We start from the raw sequence: 19,484 nt of genomic DNA on the forward strand, positions 1-19,484 counted from the left end.
AGCATCGGCGCGCGCGCGTCGAGAGCGCAAGAACGAGATAGAAGGGAAAAAGTTCGCTCTCCTCGAAGCGTTTTTCGTCTCCAAGTTTGTCTTTTTATTAGTAAACCGAGAAATGCTGCCACCTCCTTCTGCTTCCGATCCAGCCGGGTCCGTTCTATCAGCTGTGCTTAGTGTAACTCACTCGATGCCTAAGCGCTAAGTAGGTAACCACCAAACCAACCACGCGAGAGCCAACGAACCGCGCCGCGCAGCTGCCGGTGTCCTTGAAGAGCAAAAAGAGCGCTTCACGGTGTGCGGTGGCGGCCGATCCAATCACGACGATGGCGCGCAGCGAGTTGGTGTCCAGCATCAACCCGCGCGCATTCAAATCTCTCGTTGCTCGCTAGCCGCGGTGCGCCTGTCTGTTGATGGTTCTGGGTAGCTGGGATAGCGAGGGACTGATAAAAACAGTTTTATCAAATTAAGTTTTTGAGCTAGCTCAATGTTTATAAATTTACAGGTTGAGTTGTCCTTAAATTTAAAAATTTAATATAACATTGAATCATGTGAATTCATAATTTTGGCTAAACATGGTCAAATGGTGACATTTATTGGTTGTTATTTTATTTTATCGTTGATCATATGTGAGATCGTCTTGGACTTGGAATTCATTCTTTATGAATACTGATGAAGCTGAATGGTGACATTAGAATTGGTACTTGTTTGAAAATGTTAGTTCTCCAAAAAGCGACACCGAACCGTGTTTTCATACCTATTAGTATTTAGTTTGATAGAGCAGAAGAGGATCAATTTTATGCGGTCGCACTGCTTGCTTGCCGGGTTTCGGGGAGTAGTAGTGATTCTCTTTTTGTGGTTGTGCGGTGACGGAAAGTTCTCAGGGTGTACGAATGGTCTTGGGAGAGGGAAGAAGTTGTTCTTGAGTCGTATGGTTGGAAGTTAGAAGGATTGTTTGCAGATTGTGCAAGTTTTGAATCGCTTAATCATGTGAAGTGAAGTTGTAAAATGGCATACTGATAATCGTGACTTGATAGTCATGTTATGTTATTACATACATGACTTATAATTATTAGGCCGAGAAATTAAAATGAATTTCTAAGAATGAGTTTTTTTGTTAGAAGCGCCTTTGGAAGATATAATATTTTATCACCGGGTCCATCGGTCCAAAAACCGCAGATGACTCATCATTTTGCATAATTTGTAAGGGTTCTTCATTTTTGAATTAGTGTTCTTGATAAAACATTACATTATCATGAATATGCACTTAACTGATTGGGCCTTGATAAGTTTTTGAATTGATTATGAGTGAAATGATTGAGACATATTGCACATTTCGATTTTAATGCTTCCGTGCAAATAGAGTTTTGTTTGATTTTTTTATCGCGCTTATTATTAAACTCATTTGTAAATAATATTTGGAGTAGTTACACGTGTGCGTTCCCGCCATGAGTTGATATCTATTTGTTTTCAAGAATAAGAGCTCATATACGTGCAACTAGTTGTTAAATCTAATTTGTTTGAAAGTATGTTTTGAGTGTGATAAAAATATGTCTGAAAGAAAAAATATAGACAAATGTATTAGTATTATTTTCTTCAACATTCCTCCGGCATTCTTCGATTTTTGTCCTTGTTGTACACTTAGTGTGGCACTCGACGGAATACTCTCTCCTTGTTTCTTATTGAAAATTGATTATTGCACATGAAATTTGCCTTCTGGACTGAACACTAATCGGTCCAGAGGATTATATATCGGTTATAAACCTTGACAAAATACTGAAATTTGCCCTCAAAAGTATTTTTAACCTTTTAATAGATTTTTACAATTTTTTCACAATATATAAATCCGTAAACAATCTTCGATTTCTTCGGAAGTTTTTACCACGGCCCTCCTTAGCCGTGCGGTAAGATGCGCGGCTATAAAGCAAGACCATGCTGAGGGTGGCTGGGTTCGATTCCCGGTGCCGGTCTAGACAATTTTCGGATTGGAAATTGTCTCGACTTCCCTGGGCATAAAAGTATCATCGTGTTAGCCTCATGATATACGAATGCAGAAATGGTAACTTGGCTTAGAAACCTCGCAGTTAATAACTGTGGAAGTGCTGAATGAACACTAAGCTGCGAGGCGGCAATGTCCCAGTGGGGGATGTAATGCCAATGAAGAAGAAGAAGAATAATAAAACAAGGGTCCCAGCCCTGGTTATTGCGATGAAGAAATGGACGGCCGTGGTTCATCTAGAGAGAGACCTCTACTTTTCGAGCAAGACGATTACGAATTCTACTGCCCTTGCTTAATCATTTTTTTCCTAATTTGGTGATCGAAAGATTCTGCCTACTGTTTTCAGGCTTTTGGCTTTTACACGAATTATTTTTTATGAGTATTCACCAGGCTTGATCAACTCCGCTAGGGTTGAATAAAACCTAGGGTTGTCACCCCGAATGAACCAGTACCCCGAATCAATCATTATTTCAAGTTTATACTTCATTTCAATGAAAAAAAATGTTACTCAATAAAAGTTCATCATTCAAGACAAAATTTTCAAAACGACTTATCTGCTTTTGTAAACAAAGATTCAAACGACGATTTGACGAATCTGACAGCTCTCCCACGCAAACCAACACCTTCATCAGGTAGCGAAAACCTTCACCAACCGATTGGTGGTGTTGGTTTGCATGGGAGAGCTATCAAATTCGTCAAATCGTCGTTTGAATCTTTATTTACAAAAGCAGATAAGTCGTTTTGAAAATTTTGTCTTGAATTCATATGAATGAACAATAATTGGAACTGAAACTGCTTCAATGCAGTATAGAACTAAGTATTCTTACTCCGTAAGATCCCGTTCCACTTCGTATGGCACTCTTCAAGAGTCCTGAAGGGCAGGGGGAGATTATGCAGCACGTTTTTATGCATAATGCAGAGAGTTGGAGGCAATTGCGGTCCACGTCAGCATGGCTACTAGGGCAACAAGGTAGAAGTTGTTCTTCGGTCGCTGTAGTAAATGCAACGGATTCTGGATGAAGCGTGGTCTAAATCTCATAATCGACGAGTGGGTGAATGGGTGAGTAATAGTGAGTGAGTGAGCGAGTAACAGTAAATAAGTAAGAGTGAATGAGTAAGAGTAAGTGTAAAAGTGAGCGAGAAAGAAAGAGCGAATGATTGAGAGTAAATGAGTGAGTAAAAGTGGTTAAGTGAGTAAGAGTGGGTGAATGAATGAGAGTGGGTGAGTGAGTGAATAATCAGTGAGACAGAGGAAGTGAGTGAGTAAGGGGGTGTGGATGCTGGGTCATTAGGCCGAACGGTCATTAGGCCGAATGGTCATTAGGCCGAATGGCCATTAAGCCGAATGAACACTGGGGAGTGAGATGTGACTAGTGTGAAGTGAGGAAGAAGTAGAATGGAAGAAGAAAAAAAAGAAAAAAGAGAAGTAAGAAGGAAGAAGGAAGAAGGAAGAAGTAAGAAGGAAGAAGGAATAAGGAATAAGGAAGAAAGAAGAAGGAAGAAGGAAGAAGGAAGAAAGAAGAAAGAATAAGGAATAAGGAAGAAGGGAGAAGGAAGAATGAAGAAGGAAGACGTGAGAAAGATTAGAAGAAGATAAGAAGGAAGAAGGCAAAAAGAAAGAAGGAAAAAGGAAGAAGAAAAGAAGAACGAAGGAAGAAGGAAGAAGGAAGGAGAAAGGAAAAAGAAAAGAAGAACGAAGGAAGAAGAAAGGTAGAAGGAAGAAGGAAGAAAGAAGAAGAAAGAAGGAAGAAAGAAGGAAGAAGGAAGAAAGAAGAAGAAGGAAGTAGGAAGAAGGAAAAAAGAAGAAGGAAGAAAGAAAAAGGAATGAGGAAGAAGGAAAAAGGAAGAAGGAAGAAGGAAGAAGAAGAAGGAAGAAGGAAGGAGGAAGAAGGGAGAAGGAAGCAGGAAAAAGGAAGAAGGAAGAAAGAAAAAAGAAGCAGGAAAAAGGTAGATACAAGAAGGGGGAAGGAAGAAGGGGTAAAGTGAAGGACGAACTTCTCATTTTTCACTCTATGCTTCTTTTTGCTAATTCGGCCTAATAGCCATTCGGCCTAATGACCTTCGGCCAAATGGCCTTCGGCCTAATGGCCTGACACCGGGGGTGTGTATGAGAGTGAGAGAGAAATGAAGATCTTGTTTGTCTTCGGGAAGTTGCGTTGCCTTCTATCGCCTTCTATCGGGCAGACGCGTTACGTTTAAAATGACAGTATTTCCTCTGTGTGCCTTATCGAGGTATAAGCATGTTCATTTAAAAAAAATTCAATAAAAAAATTTCATTAAAAAATTTTGTTCTGCTTTGTTCGGTTATCAGAACGATCGGCCGACCGACGAAATTATGTTCTGCTATATGCGGTTGCGTAAATTATTATCCGGTACAGAGTTAGTAGACATTTTCTACCGAAGATAGATTGAGTTCAGTGCGTGATCTCTCTTGTTTCGGACAGCAGAACAATCGCGTGGTCGGACGAAATATTGTGTTCTGCATTGCGCGGCCTGTAATAAAGTTAAGCAGTTCAGTGCGTGATCTCTCTTGTTTCGGACAGCAGAACGATCGCGCGGTTGGCCGAATTATTGTGCTTTGCATTGCGCGGCCGGCAATAAAATTAATCAGTTCAGTGCGTGATCTCTCTTGTTTCGGACAGCAGAACGATCGCGCGGTTGGCCGAATTATTGTGCTTTGCATTGCGCGGCCGGTAATAGAATTAATCAGTTCAGTGCGTGATCTCTCTTGTTTCGGACAGCAGAACGATCGCGTGGTCGGCCGAATTATTGTGTTCTGCATTGCGCGGCCTGTAATAAAATTAATCAGTTCAGTGCGTGATCTCTCTTGTTTCGGACAGCAGAACGATCGCGCGGTCGGCCGAATTATTGTGTTCTGCATTGCGCGGCCGGTAATAAAATTAATCAGTTCAGTGCGTGATCTCTCTTGTTTCGGACAGCAGAACGATCGCGTGGTCGGACGAAATATTGTGTTCTGCATTGCGCGGCCTGTAATAAAATTAATCAGTTCAGTGCGTGATCTCTCTTGTTTCGGACAGCAGAACAATCGCGTGGTCGGACGAAATATTGTGTTCTGCATTGCGCGGCCGGTAATAGAATTAATCAGTTCAGTGCGTGATCTCTCTTGTTTCGGACAGCAGAACGATCGCGTGGTCGGCCGAATTATTGTGTTCTGCATTGCGCGGCCTGTAATAAAATTAATCAGTTCAGTGCGTGATCTCTCTTGTTTCGGACAGCAGAACGATCGCGCGGTTGGCCGAATTATTGTGTTCTGCATTGCGCGGCCGGTAATAAAATTAATCAGTTCAGTGCGTGATCTCTCTTGTTTCGGACAGCAGAACGATCGCGTGGTCGGCCGAATTATTGTGTTCTGCATTGCGCGGCCGGTAATAAAGCTAATCAGTTCAGTGTGTGTTTTCTCTTGTGATTTGAGCAAGTATGTACAGTGCGTGGTGGTATGTGTTTTGGTCGTCGCGAAATAGTTCTGTGTTGATTTTACGATTGATCGTATTTCGAATAGCAAGCAAAACTGTCGCGTTATCTGAGATATTTTGTTTTGATCTGTACGGTTCGCGTTTTTATTTGTATTTCATATAATCCCCTCCCTTAGATCGCATCACTTACCAAAGTGAATCCAGATAAAATATCCTATGCAACTAACACAATACCACATCCCGTGACAATCGTGGAGATGCAGAGGTGTTCTCGGTCTCTAGTAGCAACGAGAGTTGAACTAACAATCCTACCTTTCCTATATGACCGTAAGGACGTGGCCGGCGCCGTTATTGACTTCAAATACGTGAGTTTCTGAAACGTGTACATTGAGAATGGATAGCATATCCCATGCTCCATTCATATGGTTCTCTGTGCAATTTCACAAGTTCCAGTCAATCACGGAGTAGCAACTACGAATTGTACGGTCATAATGTTCATGCTCATGCTCATGCTCATTTTCTACCGAAGATAGATTTTTTTCAAGATACAAGTAAAATACCCGTCTTTGGAAATAGTGCACTGTATTCACCCAAAGAAGCGCTAAAAAACGCTTAGTTTAGTTTGACTGATAAAACTTTGGAAGAAAGTTCGGTTCGGAAGTCCATACTTCCAAATTTTAATTTGGTGCTACGCCGACAATAATTAGTAAGTGAAGATTTGCGCCCAGTGGTTATTTTTTTAATAAGCAGAACGATCGGCCGGTCATTGAAAATTATGTTCTACTTTGTTAGGTTAGTAGAATCATCGGTCGGTCCCTAGAAGAATCGTTTTACTCGCTGAGCAGAAAGTACAAATTTGGTAAATTTAGATTTGTTCAACGGATAGTTGTTGATAGATTGAGGTTAAGAAATCGCCTGTAAATTACTTAAAGAATAAACTGTGAATAAAATCGATATTAGCATACTCTTTCGACAGCCGGCTGGCAAGAGTTTAAATAAAAACAGGTAAACAACATCGTCTGTGGGTCAACTTGCCAGCTTGAGGCAAACCTCCATGACCTACCTTACCCTACCCAACCACCAACTCCGTAGAACTTATAAGGGCGTCGCCAAGTCGGGGGCCTCTCGTTAAGTAAGTTCTACATCAACATTTCCTTTTCTATCCCTAGTTACGGTAAAGATGTGCGTGGCCGGGAGTAGTAATCCTCATGCTTATGTCATTTTTATCTTAGATTGAAATCAAGGGTAATTCCCCACCTTGATTTCCGATAGCAATCTGGATAAGGATTCCATAAGAAACATGAGTATCACTAGTGTCCAATCTACGAAGTATACCGTAACAACGCTAACGCTAACGCTATAAGCACGTTCATTTAAAGGAGGCACCATCCCCTCTGTTTGCCTTATACCGGTCAAACGCGTCAATTTAAAGAAGGCATTATTTCCTTTTTGTGCCTTATATCGGGAAAACACGTGCATTTAAAGAAGGCATCATCTCCTCTGCTTGTCTTATACCGGACAAACACGTCGATTTAAAGAAGGCATCATCTCCTCTGTCTGCCTCATACCGGGCAAACGCATTCATTGAAAAAAGGTCATATTTAGGGGAGACCGGGTCTGGTTGGCCGAAGGGGCAGGTTGACCGAGTGGCTTTTGTGAAAACGTTATGAGGAACATTTAAGGCTTATTATAATGATTTGGGTGGGGTATTAGATCGCCCATGTACGGATGTAATTTCAGGTATTTTAGTGTTTCCGTTTGCTCGGGACTACGTTTTTTGCTATTTTGGTGCGAGTGAGTAAATTTATGTTAAGGTTATTTATGCCATATTTGTAACAAGAATCAATATTCATCAGATTTCTAAAAGCATGGTACGCTGGAGAGGGTATCAAAAATCCTACAAAACGGTATTAATGTTTCTAGGGTAACCTCACTTTTGTGTTTGTAAATTGTGATTGTTCTCGAAAACATCTCGTGGATAGGTTGGCCGACTTTTGTGTGGTCTGTTCGGTCGTGTTGAAAACTTAGTAATTACCAATCGACATATTTTTTTATTGAGTCCCCAATAAAAGCAGCATTGAAAAACGAGAAAATGCTCGAGAAAATTATATCACATGTAAGTTCACTAAAAAATGTTTTATTAAGACTAAAAAGTGAAGAGTTGAGTTTTTTTAAGTGCCTGAATATTACAAAACTATAAACACTAATTTTTTACCAATTCTAAACATTGCCGACTGATTGATTTGTTGTGTTGTGTCACTTATTTAAATAAACTCGACCAACCTACCCCAACCCTGGGGTTAGTTGGCCGAATATTTCCGCCGCATTTGTTTTGTTATTACTTTTTCCTCAATTTGTGTTCATCGATAAAAATATCAAATCACAAATGTGCTCAAGACTTGTATATTTATGATAGTGAAAACCGTTTTTTGAAAAGTCGAGCCAGAATTATTACAGATATTCCGAAAGCAAAACACGGCCAACCAGCCCCGGTCTCCCCTACCCTGTATGCCTTATACCAGGCAAACTCGTTCATTTAAAGAAGGCGTCATCTCCTCTGCTCGCCTTATACCGGGAAAACGCGTTCTATTGAAAAAAAAAATGATCTCTTACTCCAGTACGTTTCTAGGTCATAATGACAGGAATAACAGTTAAAGCTAATTAGAAGAAAAATCAACATTGTTGGTTAAACTGGTTGGTTAAATAACTGTTGCGATTCATCGATGTCTGTTGGTGTTAAACATAATAATAGAATACTACAGATTCTGAATGTTTTCGGGGTAATTGCCTTTCGGTGTAATGGATTTCGGGGTAGTGTCCCATTCGGGGTGATGGTTTTCGGGGTACTGTCCCATTCGGGGTAATGGCCTTCGGGGTAATTGCATTCGGGGTACTGCCATTCGGTGTAGTGGGGTAGAGCCAATAAAACCATCTGGAGCAAAATGTTGCATTCGCATCCTTATGAATAAAGCGGAAATAAGTACGGAAGCATAAATAAGTAGAGGCCCACGAAAACAGAGTGAGGAAAAGCTAAGGGGCCGTACACTAATTACGTAAGTACTTATGGGGGCAGGGGAGACGAAACCGGTCGATTTTTCGCGAGTATTTTTACGTGGATTTCGGGATTTACGTGGAATTTATCCCCCACGTTTTTTTACTTAAAATCATTTTTTTTCTGCTTTTGGTTTTACAAATGGTATCACATAAAAAGATCGGTAAAAGGAAGCAAGAGCAGCCGAAAACGAACCCACCAGGTATGAAGAACAATTACTAAGGCGCAGTAAAGCATGGCGCGGAATGATATGCGGAGGTTCTATGAGACTATCAATGACGTGCGGAGAAAGGCAGAGCCAACTAGGGAGGGAGTAACTAGGGAGAGGAAGGAAGTGTTGATTTAGTACTTACTTAACGAGAGGCCACCGACTTAGCGACACCCTCATAAGTACCACGGAGTTGGATAATGAGGAAGGTATTCGTTGGGTCAGGATTTGCCTGTAGCTGGCAATGTAACCGTGGTAGATCTTACCCCGTAACACACCACGTAAAGGTGTCTACCCAGCATTACGGGTATCCATGCACAACCAAACTGCTTCCCTCAATGTTTGCTTCCTTAACTGTGGATATACACCACTTGTGACGATTGGGCAAATCAAGCATTTGAAATATATTTAATTTGCAAAAAAGTGGGTTCGTATCTCAATTTTCGTAAAATTAATATCGATTTGTCTATTTCGAGAACATATGCACAGTCAATATACTTGACAAAAACCTAGAATAATCCACCTAGCGGCGATGATGCCAGTCTCGTGAAAATGTATTGAAAACGTCACATTAGAAAGGTCTAAAAAGCACTTTAGGGGAATAGATCATACTTTTTTTCTATCACTTTGCATGTTTTTGCATTAATTCATCTGCATTGCAACCAATTTTTTTTTTTTTTCGATTTGGCTTTTTTTTTTCAAGGGTGGAGGACCCTTGGCCTTGGTGGAAATATAATATCCGGTTGGGCCAATTTTCATTAACAAACAATATGACGGCATTCCAAGTCGAATGCAACTTGTTGCCAGTAAAGCGGCTAGTCTAAGTTTCTAAGAAGGGTGTCTACAAAATACACATACACACACATACAGACACCAGAGCTGCGTCGATCGGTATATAATACTGAGGGTCTCAGGGCCTTCTATCAAAACTAATTTTTTTTTTGAGTAATACTTTAGTGCTGTTATACGCCTAACTGTCCCATGTACATTGGAAATCCCAGCAAACATGCGAAGACGGGTGCTTTGGTCAAAGAATGGAATGCAAGGAAATGCGGAGCAATGGAAATAATTGGATCTGTCTACCTGAAGTCATACTCTCCCTTAACACGGTTTCGACATCGACACTGTTGTTCAAAAAGCCCTATAGCCATAATCGTCAATCAAATTCAATTCTTATAACAACTGAATGTAGCCCTACAACAAAAAGTATGGTAAACAATAATTGTAGTCATTGCTAGCCCCCTGCCAACTTACGCGTCATGAGCAGACCTAAGTCACTACGGTTCGGTTCAGTAGTTCAGTAGTGCCAAAGACCCACAAACCTAATCATCGCAATCTTTCAAGTGCAACTTTATGCCTTCCTCTAACCATCACTATCTTTCTGTGTGCGATTAAGTATACTAATTTAGAAGATTCGTACCAAATGCCCTAAGCGTGAGCTCACTGAACTTAGCTAAAAGCGAGCGGTTGTTTTCCATTCGGCGGTGGCAAAACTAAAAACCAGCAGCAGCAGCAGAGTGAATCGTTGAACCACGTTTTCACGCTGACCTTGGCCAATTATGGAATCCACGTAACCGGTTGGTACGCGAGCGGGAATTTATTAGAACCACTTTGCCTCCAAGAACCTAACCTAGGCTTGTGTGCGACAAGATCAAGCGATAGTGTACTGCAGCGATGCTTAGTGGGGTTCCACTCGAGAAAAACTTGAATTAGTTTGATGCATTTGTTTTAGCTAGTAGTTACCAAATTATCAAGTTATAAAAGACGTTAGATTTTGTTTGAAAAAAAAATTCAATCATTCAACTGGGAAATACTCCAGAGTCAAGGCAAAAATTGTGCTAATTAGCACACTAATTAGAAGGAACTAAATTTGACACATATTCAAGAAGATAATGAAAGATTCAACCCGTTTTGCCCCACGATGCATGGCACTGATGCTGACTACCAACCAGTTGGCAAGCAACTTTGGCAGCGGATTTCGCAACACCTCTGACGACGACTAGAACCAACTTCTGAATGGGTAAAGGCGCTTTTCACGTTCTTCGGTTCAGGACTGCACTGCGCCGATGAAAACGGGTTTTCCACGACACCGGCGCAGTGCGGCCTGTTGAGGCTCACACCTGGGAGAACTCGATCTTGTATCTAAATGATGCTGAAAACATTGAAACCGAAAGCGAACGTAGTAAACACTCCGTTGTTAGAATTAGCGGCCAATTTTAAAGGTCATATATTAGCTGCCACGAGTTTTCCCCTGGTGCCCCAGTTTTCAGAAGAAGGAGGGGTGACGACGTGGCTGGGTAGAAATTGTCTTAGCTTTTGTGACCGTCGTCCGTGGCGAATATTGATTCGACATTAGTTTCAGTGCTATGTAGGAAGAAGGTGGAAAAATTTAATAAGGTCAAGCACCACCACCTGTATTTAGATGCAATGGTGAGATAGTTTTGTGCTTAATGGAAATAATTAAAAGTTGATTATTTTAAAAGATTAATTGAATCAGTACTTTTGCATTGCTCGCAGAGTGGTATGTAATTATTTAGTTATTGGAAAAACGGTTATCGGTCATTTTATGTGTTATACTACAACTTAATTACTGATTCACAAAGCATAATGATAAAGTGCTTCATCGCGTCAATGCTCTGTAGAGTCATACATGTTTTATACCTACTGTTTATATTTTAGTTACGTTGCAATAAAACAGTCAAACTATATGCGAATCTATAATTCAATTGCTAAAACATATTGACGCTTCCTTCTTTTTTTATATCGCTTAATCTTCATCGGAGATTGATTTCAAAGTGAACAAATGCCAATCAGATGATAATTTTGTTACAGGTAACAAATTTATGCTCATGTCCATGAAATAAACAATCCATGAAATCATGACCACTAATCATGATCGAATGAATATTTATAGACTATGGTATTATGCAACACCGAACCGCCGGAAACGCACCATCTTTTACACTTTGCCACTCCTTCCCCAAGAAACAAGAACGACCTATAGGAATCTAGTTTATGTAAATTAATTTACAGAAAACCTTCAAACACTTAAAAGAGAAACCATTCATTCTCATCCATACAGGGTTACTGTTCTTCATTTCAAAGAACCCTTAATTATCCTATCAAAATTCTCTTAAATCAATAATTTCTTATTTTTGTCATTTTTTTAGCGGTGAGAACGCATGTTGTTTTTTATTCTTTTGAAATGGTGTGAACTTGTTCCATTGACATAGAAACTGAAACAGTTCCCCTATGTGAAGAAAAGTTCGTCTGACAGTCGACAATGCCATGCAAAATAATCAGCACTTTTGCAAATTGTAAAGCGTATTTCTATTATGGCATTCTCAAGGCTCTTTGTTTGCTTTTGACCTTCCTGGACTCGCACCATTGTAATACGTACAACACCTCCGAAAAAAGCACGCTTGTCGTACACAAAAGCGGCGGGCCTGCATGAGTGATCCCGTTAAACTATACAACCTATTTTATTGCATATTTCGCTTATATTTTCTTTGTAGTTAATCCATCAGTTTTCATTTGTTCATCTTGACCTTCTTTTATATTGTTTTCCATTTTCATATCATCAATTTCTTTAAATTCATACTATCTCTAATTTTACGGGATTTTAACATCTCTTTTCGATCACTGCAGGGCATTCAAACTTCAACCCCTTCCAGTCAAATATGAACCAAAAAGCAGATCTAGCTAGATCGTGAAGGGCCGATAATTAATGTTCTATATCCCAGGCTCTTTTGTTCAAAACCCCTGCTCTACAATTCACACCAACTTTGCGGTAGACTCTTATACCATAGCCTCAGGTCATAGGCTCGAAAACGCGAGCACCAACCACCTGGACAAAAGGTACACATAATCTTTGCATTACCCTCCCCGTCAGTGTCCCAATCTTTGCGATCTTGCGGAGTCGGCTACTTCACTGAAAGTAAGAGCCGTCGATAATCGAAGGCGATCATCGATGCTGTAATTTGCGGTCGTTAACATCATCATCGCATGGCTTGTTTAGTGGATGCGAAAACAATGCGAATATGAATTGGCAGGACGCGAAATAAATCCTACCCGTGGAGACTGCCCGTTTCGACATTTTTATGCTTTCGTTTTGCACTCTTGGGCACTTATCTTTCTTTTTATGCAACCTTTTGATTTCCTCGTACCGGGCCGCAGTTTGTGTTTTTGGATCGTTTCTGTGGGTTTCAGGGTCATTTTTGCGTTGCCGTGAATCATAAACTAAACCGCGAGAGATTTCCGGCTGTCAGTTTTATTGCGTCAAGGACGTCACTGCTGTCGCATTTTGATTCAGTTTTAACTTTTAACTGATGATGACGACGACGACGACAGCGATGAGACCGAAATGTGCAACGAAAGTGTCCTTTCGAAGTTCGTTGCCTCCGTAATTTGAATGGTTGTTCTGGTTGGTGTGGTGACCGGGTTTTAAAAGGTTGTTTCCGCGTCATTAGTTTTAATTACTTTTCTATCCACTGAGCAGTGACGGATTTTTATTAACCCTATCTTCCACAAATTGAGAAGAAAATTATTTGGCTCTGGTACCAATGGTGAATTGAAGCTTTCTGTGGAGACACCTCATTATCGGACAAAACTAATCTCCTGTGTTTGCGGCTTGTTCATAACGATCGGCTAGCGGAAAATATATTAACTATAAGCTCACGATTATGGGCACATCGTCGATTATCGAAGCTTAGACACCTGTTGAGGTCAATGTGCAGCTTAGTTACTGAGAAGTTTTTGTTTCCTTTACATGGAACGGTATGTAGATCAATATTAAAATAACGTTGTCAGCGTTTTTATTACGTTTTCATAGCATACCGCAAAAAAAAGTTTAATTATATACAAGAACTATTAACTAATTTCTGAGTAATTACATCTATGGATCCAGCCAACAACAGTTTTAATGTCAAAATTGATGTCCCACTTCCATGCCAGATTTTTGTACCTCAAGTCTTTCATTTTGCACAGCTATCTTTAAAATGATCGCATGCATATAACCATGGAACGTATTTTTGATTTCTCTTTTTTCGGTTATCTAGCGTGATTTATTTGATGATTCTTGAATTCAGATTTAAAAACTTTTCCATCATAGAACAGCAAAAGAATATTCAGTTGCTTGTATTTGACAATGGAAAACATAACCGGAAGGCTAATATAGTTCCACCTTTAAATTTGGAAAGCTTTGTCTCGATCGAATACGAAGAATCAATTTAACGAAACGGGTTTTTCTAAATGCAAGGTCTATGAATTCATTATTATCTGAAACGCAGTGGATGATTCTAACAGATTAATTCAACCCAGTTTATGGATTTTTCTCATGATTGCTACCTTGAACCAAAAACTACAAATGCTTGCATGTTTTCTAGACTAAGTCAATGAGTGCACCCAAACCTGAAAAAGTGTCCCCAAATGCAGCTGCAGCCTATTCCTTGTCTCGAATAAAACGTTTTGTTTTGGATGCGACGATGCGCTTTGGGGCGTTTCTGTGATCATTGTGAATAAATATTACCATCCGTTGAAGCGCTTTTTTTGATAGTTTGGGCTATATTCTTATTATATGATATTTGCTTTTGGTCATGCTATCAATGCTATGTATGCTATCGATAATCATAATAGCTGACATTATTTGTAAATCGATTGATGCATTTTGATCAAAAATCAATTGATTATGAGTGAAGTGATTTACAAGCAGCTGCTGGTACAAGGCCATGGTCTAAAGGCGACTGATTTTGTTTTTATTGCATCCCACACACAGGGATTGAACACAAAAGAGAATGAGAAAATCTCTCACTTATCAGCTCTGTATACATTTACGATATGTAGCATACCGTGAGAGTCTTTTTGCACAAGCTGTCATAATAAAGAACTGATTTAGGAGGATATACCCCATGATAAATTTCTATTAAAAAGCTCCAAACGTAAGTTCGTTATCTAATGAGAGCGAGTTAAAGGAAAGGCATTCCTTTCCGTTCCTTAGAAAAAAAATATGACCATGAACTCGTATTTATACCTAATATATGTAGAGGATGTTCCGGTTGTTTTCATCCAAATTTTGGATTACAAAACTGGTAAGAGGTAGACATGGTGGCACATATACTGAGGTCGCTTTTTATGCAAATGCATTTTATCAATCTCTCAGTGTAAGGTTCCCCGGGACACGTGAAAACAAGAAAACACTTAACAGTACTACATACGACGGCTCCCGATGAATCGGTGAACGTTTTTAATTGTAACAATGTTCTAGAAAGATAGTGCAGAACTATCAAGAAATTCACCCGACACAAAAATATTTGGAATTAAAACCATACCAATGCTATTGCTTGATCATGACTTTAATCTACCAGGAAAACTAAAACTTTTATTTTAATTCAATGGATTTCCAACAAAATAGTTGTTTCTAAATTTATCATTGGCGTGGAAAGTAAATATTTTGAGCAATTAAATAATTGTGTGACATCGAAAACCAATAACAAGTTTTAATTAAAGCCAAAATCTACATTTTCACTTGTCCTTGAGTTTTAACATACATGGGCAATATGTGAACAACAATTTTAATAGAGCCATTTTAACTGTTTTGGATCGTTGTCTATATTAAAAAATAGCTTTAATGTATCATTGGGATCTCAAGCTGTTAAATCTAAAATCGGAATTATATTATAAATATTTTTATAAATAATAATAAATTTATATATTTTTTTAAATCTTTCGTTTATTTGGAAGGCTCATTTGCCGTGAAGCGTTACGGAGCCGGAATCAGGTTTAACAATACATTTATTGATTCTTATACATAGTGTTAGTTTTGGGGAACCGAAAAACAATAATACAGTAGGAAAGGAAAGGATTTTAGGGTACTTAAGTAATTACAATGCAGATGTTCACAAAGTTGACATTCCTCGCGATGTTTCACATCTGTAACGGGACAAACAAACTTTTTTTTGGGAGACAACGACGAGAAGAAGACATTATTATTATTATTTATTCAGACTAAGGCCGAAGTGGCCTGTGCGGTATATAAGAGTCTTCTCCATTCGGCTCGGTCCATGGCTACACGTCGCCAACCACGCAGTCTACGGAGGGTCCGTAAGTCATCTTCCACCTGAACGATCCACCTTGCCCGCTGCGCACCTCGCCTTCTTGTGCCCGTCGGATCGTTGTCGAGAACCATTTTCACCGGGTTATTGTTCGACATTCTGGCCACGTGCCCGGCCCACCGCAGTCGTCCGATTTTCGCGGTGTGAACGATGGATGGTTCTCCCAACAGCTGATGCAACTCGTGGTTCATTCGCCTCCTCCACGTACCGTCCGCCATCTGCACCCCACCATAGATGGTACGCAGCACTTTCCTTTCGAAAACTCCAAGTGCGCGTTGGTCCTCCACGAGCATCGTCCAGGTCTCGTGTCCGTAGAGGACTACCGGTCTAATGAGCGTTTTGTAGATTGTTAGTTTGGTACGGCGGCGAACTCTATTCGATCGGAGCGTCTTGCGGAGTCCAAAGTATGTATGATTTCCAACCACTATACGCCTCCGAATTTCTCTGCTGGTATCATTTTCAGCAGTCACCAGTGAGTCCAAGTACACACATTCTTCTACCACCTCGATTTCGTCACCACCGATGCCAACTCGCGGTGGGTGGCTCACATTGTCTTCTCTTGAACCTCTTCCTATCATGTACTTCGCCTTCGACGTGTTGATGACTAGTCCGATCCGCTTGGCTTCCCTCTTCAGTCTGATGTAGGCTTCCTCCATCTTCTCAAAGTTACGTGCCATAATATCTATGTCGTCGGCAAGGCCAAATAGCTGACGGACTTATTGAAAATCGTACCACTCGTGTTAATCCCTGCTCTTTGTATTACCCCTTCCAAAGCGATGTTGAATAGCAGACACGAAAGACCATCACCTTGCCGTAACCCTCTGCGGATTTCGAAGGGACTCGAGAATGCCCCTGAATCTCGAACTACGCACATCACCCGATCTATCGTCGCTTTGATGAACCGTGTCAGTTTATCCGGAAATCCGTGTTCGTGCATTAGCTGCCAAAGATGGTCCAGATCGATTGTATCATATGCGGCTTTGAAGTCGATGAATAGATGATGTGTGGGCACGTTGTATTCGCGGCACTTCTGCAGTACTTGGCGAATGGCGAACACCTGGTCCGTGGTGGAGCGTTCGTCCATAAAACCCGCCTGGTACTGTCCCACGAACTCCCTTGCAATTGGTGCTAGTCGACGGCATAAAATTTGGGAGAGTACCTTGTAGGCGGCGTTCAGCAATGTGATTGCGCGGTAGTTGCTACAATCCAGCTTATCGCCCTTTTTGTAGATGGGACACACGACACCTTCCATCCACTCCTGCGGCAAGACTTCCTCCTCCCAAATCTTGGTAATGACCCAGTGCAGCACTCTAGCCAGTGCCTCACCACCGTGTTTAAATAGCTCTCCTGGTAGTTGGTCAACCCCAGGGGCTTTGTTGTTCTTCAGCCGGCCAATCTCCTCCTGGATTTCCTGGAGATCCGGAGCCGGTAGAATTATGTCCTGCGCGCGTTCCCCCAGGTCCATCACCATACCGCCATCTTTGTCTGCCACATCGCCATTCAGGTGCTCTTCGTAGTGCTGCCGCCACCTTTGGATCACCTCACGCTCGTTCGTAAGAAGGTTCCTGTTTATGTCTATACACATATCAGGCTGTGGCACGTGGCCCTTATGTGAACGGTTCAACTTCTCATAGAACTTTCGTGTGTTATTAGCGCGGTACAGTTGCTCCGTCTCTTCACGGTCTCGATCTTCCTGCTGGCGCTTTTTCCTCCGGGAAATAGAGTTTTGTCTGTTCCGCGCCTGTTTATATCGTGCCTCGTTCGCCCTCGTGCGGTGTTGCAGCAATCTCGCCCATGCTGCATTCTTCTCTTCTACTAACTGCTCACATTCGCCGTCATACCAGTCGTTTCTCTGATCCGGGGGCACCGTGCCAAGTGCAGCGGTTGCAGTGCTACCAATGGCGGATCGAATATCTCTACAGCCATCTTCAAGAGACGCTGCGCCTAGCTGCTCTTCCATTGGGAGTGCCACTTCCAGCTGCTGCACGTATTCTTGGGCTAGTCTACCGTCTTGTAGCCGCCCAATTTTAAGCCGCAGCGTCCGCGTCTCTCTCTCTCTCTCTCTCTCTCTCTCTCTCTCTCTCTCTCTCTCTCTCTCTCTCTCTCTCTCTCTCTCTCTCTCTCTCTCTCTCTCTCTCTCTCTCTCTCTCTCTCTCTCTCTCTCTCTCTCTCTCTCTCTCTCTCTCTCTCTCTCTCTCTCTCTCTCTCTCTCTCTCTCTCTCTCTCTCTCTCTCTCTCTCTCTCTCTCTCTCTCTCTCTCTCTCTCTCTCTCTCTCTCTCTCTCTCTCTCTCTCTCTCTCTCTCTCTCTCTCTCTCTCTCTCTCTCTCTCTCTCTCTCTCTCTCTCTCTCTCTCTCTCTCTCTCTCTATCTCTATCTCTCTCTCTCTGACACGCGCTCGTGATTCTGCTACCGACGAATACACCCAGGTTTTTTTTTACACGATAGGAATTCATTTATTTTTCGGGTAACCTGAATTTCACAGCTTTTCAAATACACTGTGAATTTCCTTTGCATTTTTATAACTTTTTCCGTGGGGTTAACTCTTTGTTTCATTGATACTGAAGGTCATAAACGACTAAAACCAAATCGTGTAAAAAACCTGGGTGTACTGTCTGCCATCACCAAGCAAATCATTTGTACTTTGATCAAAATTCGTCTAGCCTCAAACTATGGCTTTGTCGTACACTAATTACGTAAGCACTTATGGGGGGGCCCCCAGTCTGCCATTTTGTTACGTTCCATATAAATAAAAAATGAATTGTATGGGAAAAATCTTACATAGGGGGAGGGTGGGTTGAAAAACTCAGAAAAAATGCTTACGTAATTAGTGTACGGCCCCAAGAGCTGCTTCCACCGAAGATAGCCAATCGGTGGTACTTCAAACACCACCGTTGCAGCTGCAGGAACCCGCTGCTGCCATAGTCACCATCGTAGCGAAACAGGCAAGACAATTTCGTCTGAGTGCTGCTGATGCCGACGACGACGACCGTACGACACACACCATCATCGGCGGGAATAAAATTTCCGGCAGAAGCTCCGCCGATGCCAATGGTGGGTCTGCTCTTCGCAACATCTTGAGCGGAATTGCTCGCGCGCGCACAAAAGCTGCTTCATTGTAATCAATGAAGGTAACCCTGTAGCCACACCCTTTTGGTGAGTGTTACGGTCACACAATATTTGCACTCATACCGATCAAGAGAGGCGGGACTAATGGGCCTTCTTTAATGATTATCTGGAAACTGCTTTCCCTCGCGTGCGTGGCATTGCATTTGAAATATCGTGGAGAGCGCTTAGCTGTCCCAGTCCCGTCGTAAACTAATCGGTTCTTCTCAGGACCACCATTTTATACAAGGGAAGGTTGCAATGTAAAGAATTTTGTTCAAAGTGCAAATAACCGCTTTGCGACGCTAGAAAGTTGCCTTTCGTAGCAGAATCACGAGGGAGAGGCGCATCCGGAGAAAGACGCTGCAAATATTTATTCGCATGGATAGCATCAGTAGCAGCCAAGTGAAATGAAATTGCGGAATCATCGCGTAATACCAGAGCTCGTGCATACTGAGTACTCAACACCTAGCATGAGACAACGGACAGGACACATAATACCCAGTAGACAAGTGAAGAATTTTTCTATTTCAAAAAGTTTCCACCTTACCGGGGCGGGAATCGAACCCACACTCCCTAGCACAT

The 19,484-nt window shown here is 41.5% G+C and overlaps 1 protein-coding gene across 2 annotated transcripts in view; it reads left to right on the forward strand.

Moving 5' to 3' along the window:
* Positions 1 to 19,484, forward strand: part of LOC134224795 (lissencephaly-1 homolog) — a 271,084-nt gene that overhangs the window by 225,013 nt on the left and 26,587 nt on the right. The window lies entirely within an intron of this gene.

Source organism: Armigeres subalbatus, chromosome 3 (genome assembly GCF_024139115.2).
Source record: "Armigeres subalbatus isolate Guangzhou_Male chromosome 3, GZ_Asu_2, whole genome shotgun sequence".
Classification (NCBI taxonomy): domain Eukaryota; kingdom Metazoa; phylum Arthropoda; class Insecta; order Diptera; family Culicidae; genus Armigeres; species Armigeres subalbatus.